Source organism: Gavialis gangeticus, unplaced genomic scaffold (assembly GCF_001723915.1).
Source record: "Gavialis gangeticus isolate Ggan-Ray unplaced genomic scaffold, GavGan_comp1, whole genome shotgun sequence".
In the NCBI taxonomy this organism is placed as follows: domain Eukaryota; kingdom Metazoa; phylum Chordata; order Crocodylia; family Gavialidae; genus Gavialis; species Gavialis gangeticus.
This window is the reverse complement of record NW_017728996.1, coordinates 50,202,189-50,209,832: the sequence shown is the minus strand read 5'-3', so window position 1 is coordinate 50,209,832 and position 7,644 is coordinate 50,202,189. Positions and strand designations below refer to the sequence as shown.

At 47.1% G+C, this 7,644-nt stretch overlaps 1 protein-coding gene across 1 annotated transcript in view; it reads right to left on the bottom strand.

Annotated features, from left to right (window-relative positions):
* Nucleotides 1–6,558, bottom strand: part of HCN4 (hyperpolarization activated cyclic nucleotide gated potassium channel 4) — a 200,207-nt gene extending 193,649 nt beyond the window's left edge. The window contains exon 1 of the mRNA XM_019504487.1: nucleotides 6,346–6,558. The gene's annotated coding sequence lies outside the window, so the exon portion shown is untranslated. The remainder of the gene's footprint in view (nucleotides 1–6,345) is intronic.
* Between the last annotated feature and the right edge of the window lie 1,086 nt (nucleotides 6,559–7,644).

Here is a 7,644-nt window from a genome sequence, read left to right as displayed (position 1 = left end):
TTTACAAAGGAGCTGTGGAGAGTACCAATGGGGGACTGGCCAGAACAGAGGAAGGAGCTGAGGTGCAGGGAGCTGGATGTGGGCCAGCCAGATGTACGGATTGGGGGATGGGAAGAACTGATCCAGAGGCAGAATTGAAGCAAATGCTGGAACAACAAGTGGATCTGATGTAGAAGCAGAACTGACATGGGGCTAGAAGAACCAGATTGATTTGGAGGTTTGAGGGAAGGAATAATTGCTGGGAAGGGGATGGGCAGATGTGGTATAAGAGCTCCTACAGTACTGCAGAGCCCAAATCACCTTGCTCAATATATCTGGAAGAGCAGACATAACTGATTATCTCACAGGGCCGGGGGAAGTTCATAAAGCATAAGCAGATCAAAAAAAAGTAATAGATTTTTTTTTTAATCTCATGATTTATGGGGACAGTCTTTTGACTTTTCTTGTCTGAATCATGCAACTAGAAGGGCTGCAATGCCGGTTAGGCTTAGCAGGTCTGAACAATTGTAAAGTACTGGAAACAGGTGTCCCCTTCTAGGCACTAGCCCTATCCCCTTTGCTACCCCTGCCAGCAGTGAGCTATGAGTCACCATTTTTCAAGGAAAGAGACCCTCCAACACCCTATTATCTATAGTAAGAAGAGAGCATTCTGTGCCACCATCATGTTGGTTGCTCAGCAGCAAGTGCTGTGACTGTAAGCAATGCTGAGCTTCAGTGAGCCAGGAGATAAGTAAAAGAAAGAGAAGAGGGTTCAGTTGATAAGGCTACAAAGGACTCCTGGGGATTAAAAATAATGGCCTACTCTGGCAGGGCTTTGCTCTTAGCAGGCCCGCCCTTCAGTGATGCTGTAAGTAACCCATTCATCACAACAAAGCCATCTTATTCATCCTTTTAACCTAGAGATTTTTCACAGTACGTCTGGTTTGTGAACCTGTATTTGACAGGCCCAAACCTAAATTCTGGATTCAAACACCCCAAACTTTGGGAATTGTGTGGCCCTGCATCTCAAATAGTTTCATAGTTTCTAGGGTCAGAAGGGACCTGAGTAGATCATCGAGTCCAACCCCCTGCCACGGCAGGAAAGAGTACTGGGGTCAAACAACCCCAGCAAGGTGTACATCTAGCCTCCTCTTAAAGACCCCCAGGGGTCGCTGAAAATAAGCCTATTTTCTTTTACCATTGTTAATTATTTGTATTTGAGTAGCTTCTAGGGACTCTGGTATTCAGGGCTCCAGTATACAAAGACAGAGTAAGAACCAATGCCTGCCCCAAAGAACTAACAGTCTAAACGGAGGAGACAGACAAAGAGAAAGACCAGGGGTATCACACTCATCCATTACCATAGGTTGAATGAGGGTTGCTGGGCTACTTCTGTGTGCCAGACCAGGACTAACCTCCTGGGCAGTGCCTGCAGGTGCTGGGTCCAGCATGTTCACAGCATGTGCTAGCCCTAGAGCTGCTGTGCTCATGGCATTTGGAACCAGCACAGGGTACATGCTGCGCATAGCATACAGGTTGACCCGGCACTGGCTTGGGGTCCAGTCTAGCAGGGCACTATATGCAGCACAAGCCCTGTACTAGCACCCTGTGCTGTGTTCAGGGTGCACAGCATCAGGTCCAGCCCACACACTGAATACAGCACACAAGGCCAGGACTGGTGCCTGGGGTCAGTCCTGTGACCCACAGGACAGATCATATGGCTCCATGGGCTGGACCCCTGGGCTGTATGTTTGACACTCCTGGGACAGACCAAATAGAGTGGTTGGTTATAAGCAAATATATAAGTAAATAAATAAGCAAAGCATGGTTGACTGCTCTTTGTTACATTTTAGGTGGTGTTTCATTGGCATGGGAAGAGCTAAAGAGAAAGAAATAACTAGGGGACACTGAAGGATGGGGGACAACAGGAGGAAATGGAAGAGCAAGGAGGGCATCTCTGAGCATAGAATCATAGAAAATGAGGGTTGGAAAGGACCTCAGGAGGTCACATCAAGTCCAACCCTCTGCTCAAAGTATGATCATCCCCAACCAGATCATCCCAGCCAAGGGTTTTGTCTAGCCAGGTCTCAAAAACCTCCAGGGACAGAGATTCCACAATGTCTCCAGGGAACCTGTTCCCGTGTTTTATGTGCATGTATATGTGTATACTAAATTTGAACAGCCCTGAAGGAACTTAAGCATTTAAATTCTACACCTCTTTTTCCAGCCATTCTCTTTTCATCTGCTAGGCTGACATTTTATTTACTTATTCATTCCCTTTATATGCCACCCTTCCTTACAAAGGCTTACAATAAGATAAAAGATAGCTTATAAAACAGGAGAATCACAAAAGAACAAAATCACTAACGAGGGAACTAGAATATCAACATAAAACAGAGACCACCCCTAAACAATACCGCAACCTAGCTTTGTTCTCTAAATGCCTGCCCAAATAGGAGCCTCTTTCAAAAGATGTCCAGGCTCGTGCTTTGGCAGGCCTCAAGAGAGAGGAAGCTCCAGAGCTGAGCAGCAAGAGATGAGAATTACCTCCCAAGTGTTTTTGCCAACTGGACTTGGCACACTCATGGTACCTGTGGGAGGTTGCTCTTGGCTGACCTTAGGCATTGTGATGTGGCATAAGGGAGAAGGTCGTCCTTTAGGTATGTAGGACCCAAACCATTCAGAGCCTCACAGGTCACAACCAGCACCTCAGATTGTACCTGGAAAGCTCCTGGAAGCCATTGTAGACTCTGAAGCAGTGGAGTTACATGCTCCTGGTGACCCACCCCTGTCAGAAGGTCGGCTGCCACCAACTGCAACTTCCAGGTGGTCTTCAAGAGTAGCCCTATGCACATTGCAGTAGTCTGACCTTGAGATTATGTAAGCATGCATAATGGTAGTGAGATCTGTATCTGAAAGAAAGGGCTGCATTGTTGCAACCTTCTCACCAGATGGAGTTGGTGAAAAAGTGGATTCCATATGAATTAGTTCACCTGCATCCAATCCCCACTGGCAGCCAGGTACTGGGAACCGACTGAGACTGTGGGTGGGAGCAGAGTCAGTTGAAAAAGAGAGGTAGAGGTGCATGTCATCAGCATACTATAGCATCCCACTCCAAATCTCTGCACAAGCTCATCCAGCAGCCTTATACACACACCGAACAGGAGGAGAGACAAGATGGAGCCCTGGGGGACCCCATAGGAAATGTCCCAAGAAGACAATGAGCACATGGCTTATCACCACCCTCTGGGGCCTCCCTGCTAGGAAAGAGCAGAACCAATTTAGAGTGATCCTGTGGATATTTTCCAGGCTGTATCTCCTCACAAGGGAGAACTGTCTTGTTTAAAAGTTTCAGCAAAAATAGAGCATTGAGAAAGGTGAAGGGCGGAATACATCCTCCCCTTTAAAAAAAAATTATGCTTTTGATACTACAGCAGTGCTCAAAGAGCTGAATAGTAATAAGAGATTTGGTCTTTCTGCCGCCTTCTCCAGGACTGAATGACAGACTATTTGGAAAGGGGTGAGGAACACAGCATTGCACCTGACAGAGATAAAGACAGGTCTTACATGCAGAAAATCCAAATCCAAATCCTTATTCATGATACTACTGTGTGACCTGGGCCCTCTTATTTCAGTGCCTTGCTTCCCTAGACACTCTTTGTTTTGTCTATTTAGTCTGCAAGGTCTTTGGGATAAGGATTACCTCTTACTATATGCAGCAGCTTGCCCAATGGGGCCCTGATCTCAACCGGGGGGCGGCAAAACATGCAGACACACACAACCTGTAACTCATTGGCTCTCTGGCAGGCAGGCAAAGGGACAGAGTCTGTTGTACAAAGGTACCACATAGTATCATTGCACGGTTTGACCTGGGTCAGATGACCTCAGAGTCCCACAGTTCTGTTCCATGTGGGAAGAGCAGGACTAATGCTCTTTGCGCTGTATCATGTTCTGCTAATTCTAGCAGCTGCTCCCAAGAATTTCTTATTTATTAATTTCCATAGATTATGTTTCCATTTATTTCTGATGCACAGCTGACCTCTGCATGGGAGTTTCAACAAAGATCAGCAGAAGCCTGAGGCCAGTGCTTTAGTACCAGTCCATCACAGTACAATTTTGTCTTGAATGACAGCATTATGTTACTGGCTGTGTGTTCCTTCCCTTTCAGCTGTTCTATTGTGGCTAGATCCTATTCCAGTGAAGCCATTGGAAAAACTCATATTGCGCCTGTGACTCTCTACTTCCCTATATCCTGCCTAGTTAGGTGTAAAGGGGATGTAATATGCAGCAAGTCCAATCCCTGTTTTCAGGATTCCTTCTGTATCTTATTCAATGGCTACATCATAGGATATATAGAAAGAGTCCTATGAGCAGGGACTGGAAGCCAGGCTTCCCCACTTCCCACTGAGTGCCCTATGCACTAGGCTCCAGAGTTCATTTCTCTGTAGTTCAGTGAATATTGCATCCCTTTCTGCAGAATAGTTACGCTTTAGTATGAGGAGTGGAGAGTGCCCAGCCTAGTCTATTGCTTAAAGGGTAGTGTATTGTCCTGGGATTTGGGAGATACGGGTTTAGATTCACTCAGGGAGTGGAGGAACTTGCACCTGGGTTTCCCATTTCCAGGATGAGTGCTTTAACTAATACAATATCACATAAAAGGGCAGCAGAATCTTATCTTCCAGATGTGAAAGATGAGCCCTGCTCAGTTTTTAGAGGACAGGTTTTTAGGTGTCTAACTACCAGAGAAAGCCTTACATGGATGGACGGGCCTGCCTAGCTTTGTATGAGGTATCTTGAAATGGGATTTAATACCAACCCCATCTTCTCCATGCTTCCCTATGGGCTAGTTCTGGGCAGCTGCACACTGAGCATTCTCACTTTAGGCAGCTCCTTGCTTTGCACATTGGCTCTTTTTAGATCTTATTGAAGCATGCAACTCCACATACACTGCATAGGGAGCCCAAACACCTAATACAGAGTTCTAGATTTCACTCCATGGATCAGGCACCTAAATTACATACAATAGCACCTAGTTTTGAGGCACATAAGCCCTTTATTAAATCCAGCCTCCAGTGACATGACCAACAGCACACAGGAAGTCTGCAGCAAGGTACAAACACTCCTTTCATAATTGTTTATGCAGCAGCTTGCATTATATTGTTTCCTGATTGCAACCTTTGAGCACTATTACTTGATAACTAATAGCCTGGGGAAAAAGACATAAAACCAGAGGAACAAAACCATAGAATCAACTTCCCTGTGACATGAGGCTACGTGAACTGGGGACGTCAACTCAAAGAGCATGCTGAAGCTGGAGACATCTCAGTTTCATATTTTACCAGTGAGAGGCTTCTTAGTCTAAACATGAAAACAAAACACCCGTTTCACCCTCCAAGCAGCTCCATGTCATCATGGATGGATGACATCTTGCTGTTCAAAATGCTGCTAGAGGAGAAATTATATATGTTATTAGTCACTCCTGTGTCTGTTAATGTCACTTTTGTTTCTCACTGTTCTGCAAAACCCTTTTCACAAATCTCTGTTTCAGTGGAGCAGTAGACTTCCACTTCCTTGGATTTGCAGGTTTCAGTTAACAAGATTAGGTGATAGGATTTATTTAGAAATGTGTGGGTATAAAAATACACATTTTTTCCTTGTGCGTGAGTAATGGGGAACAATGCTGGGGGTTTTATGACTGCTTTTTAAAATCTCAGTTTCGCAGGAGGGCAAAAAGGTTCAGATCAGATGTTTGTCAACCTTTGAGGCTGGCCATGGCACCTCTTAGAGGCCTCCCATAGTATTTCCCTGCTGTCTTACCTGCCATGCCTTTGATGGTGAAATGATTACACACTTGGGAAGACTGTCCTCAGAGACTGGTGTGAGGTCTGGGTGCTTCACCTGGCCCTGCTCATCATTGGGGTCTGCTCCATGCCCTGAGTGGAGCTCCTCTTCTCACCCTCAGTCCTAGCCAGATTGGTTCCTTTAACTCTGGGTCCCTCTGACTTAGTCCTCTTTCAACTCTCCCTCACTAACTCTTACCCAGTGATCCAGCCTTGGGCCCTAGGACCTCTAACTAGAACACCTGACACTTCAGCAGCACTGTCCATAGCTTTACAGAGCTACTAGCCTCTGCAAACTGAACCTGTCACCCATCTCAGCCTCGGCCCTTCTGCCCAGGCTTCAGCCCCTTTGGCCTTAGTCACTGGTTGTAGCTTTCAGCCTTAGCCCACTTTGTATCCCTGCCCCATGCAGGGCTCAAGATACTGAGTGCCCCAGGCATCCCATGGTGGAGTCTCCAAACCACCCCTTGTAGCCACTCCCAAGCCACCATTTTTTAAAATTTATGTTTTACCAGCTGATACTTACTCAGCCAAAATCCTGAATCCCTTCTGGGTTTCTCCAGGTCCTGGCAAACTCCTACCCTCTATCTGCTGGCTGCCTGGAGCATCTCTGGTTTCTTATATTGCTTGGGTTCCTCTCTCTCACAGGGTACCTCCCAGGAGCTCTTCCTTTGGCAAAACTCAAGACCAGACTGAGCTCTCTAGCTCAGGAGCTTGGCTTCTAGTGCTCTGGGCTCTATTCTTTCCAGACTTCTACCTGATCCAAGGGTTTCTGCTTAGCCCATTATTCAGCCTGTTCAGATCTGCTGCAGTCCTCCCAGATGGCCTTCACCTGTAGCTTACTGTTGGGCATCTTGCCCTTGATAGCTTCCTGTAGGTCTGTAGTAACTTTCTTTATCTTTCCTTGGGCTGCTTGTGTCTTTTCAGCCAGGCCTTACTCAGCTGTCTGTTCCAACTTGCAGGTCTTGCCTGCTGAACTTTTCCTCTTAAAATCACAGGGTCCCTTGACCCCTGCTACACCCATACACAATTTTCAACACCAGACAGGGTTTAAGTTTTTCTAGGTGGGTGGAATGTAGCATAGGATTACTCTAGAAAGTCAAGTTCTCAGGTCTTGCTGAGCTGTGCTGGCTGCAAAACCAAACAGTTTAAGGGGTGAAGGTGGCTTGGTTTATGTTTTTCATTCTGGCAATAGTATGGGCTAGGTTGGATTCCCACTGCAGGACAGAGCAGCCTGAGGGAATCTCTGTCCACAAGGGGCAGATCTAAATTCACCTTGGGACTGGGACTGGGACTGGCACTGGCACTGGGACTGGCACTGGGCCTGAGAGAGAGTGGTGTGGCTGCTGCTCAAGTGACTCTGTACTTCCTCAAGATTCCCCAGCGAAGAGCAATCCTCAAGTGGTGCCTAGATTGGCTTTAAGAGCTGCTTTGTGCTCTACCAATGATACATAGTGACAGGACAGGGCCCCAGATCTGGCTTAATATGTCGTGAAGAGGAAGGTGAAGTATGGTATACGGCAGTGGTGCTCAAGCTTTTGGCCCTCAGGCCAGGGGAGTGACATGGGACTGGCCTGCCAGCTGGATTGGGCCCCACATGCCAGGATTGGGTCTGGCACTGCCCCTGCCCAACCCTGTATGCTGGGATTAGGCCTTGGAGTTTGGCCCACCCCTGCCCCACCTGGCACACCAGGACTAGTACAGGGTCTGTGGTTCCCCACAGGTCTGGATATCTGGCAGCAGTATATCAGTGCCACCACTCCTCTGCTGCCAAATTTCTGGACCCATAGGGAGGCCTACAGGCTGGATGACACATTGCTAGGGG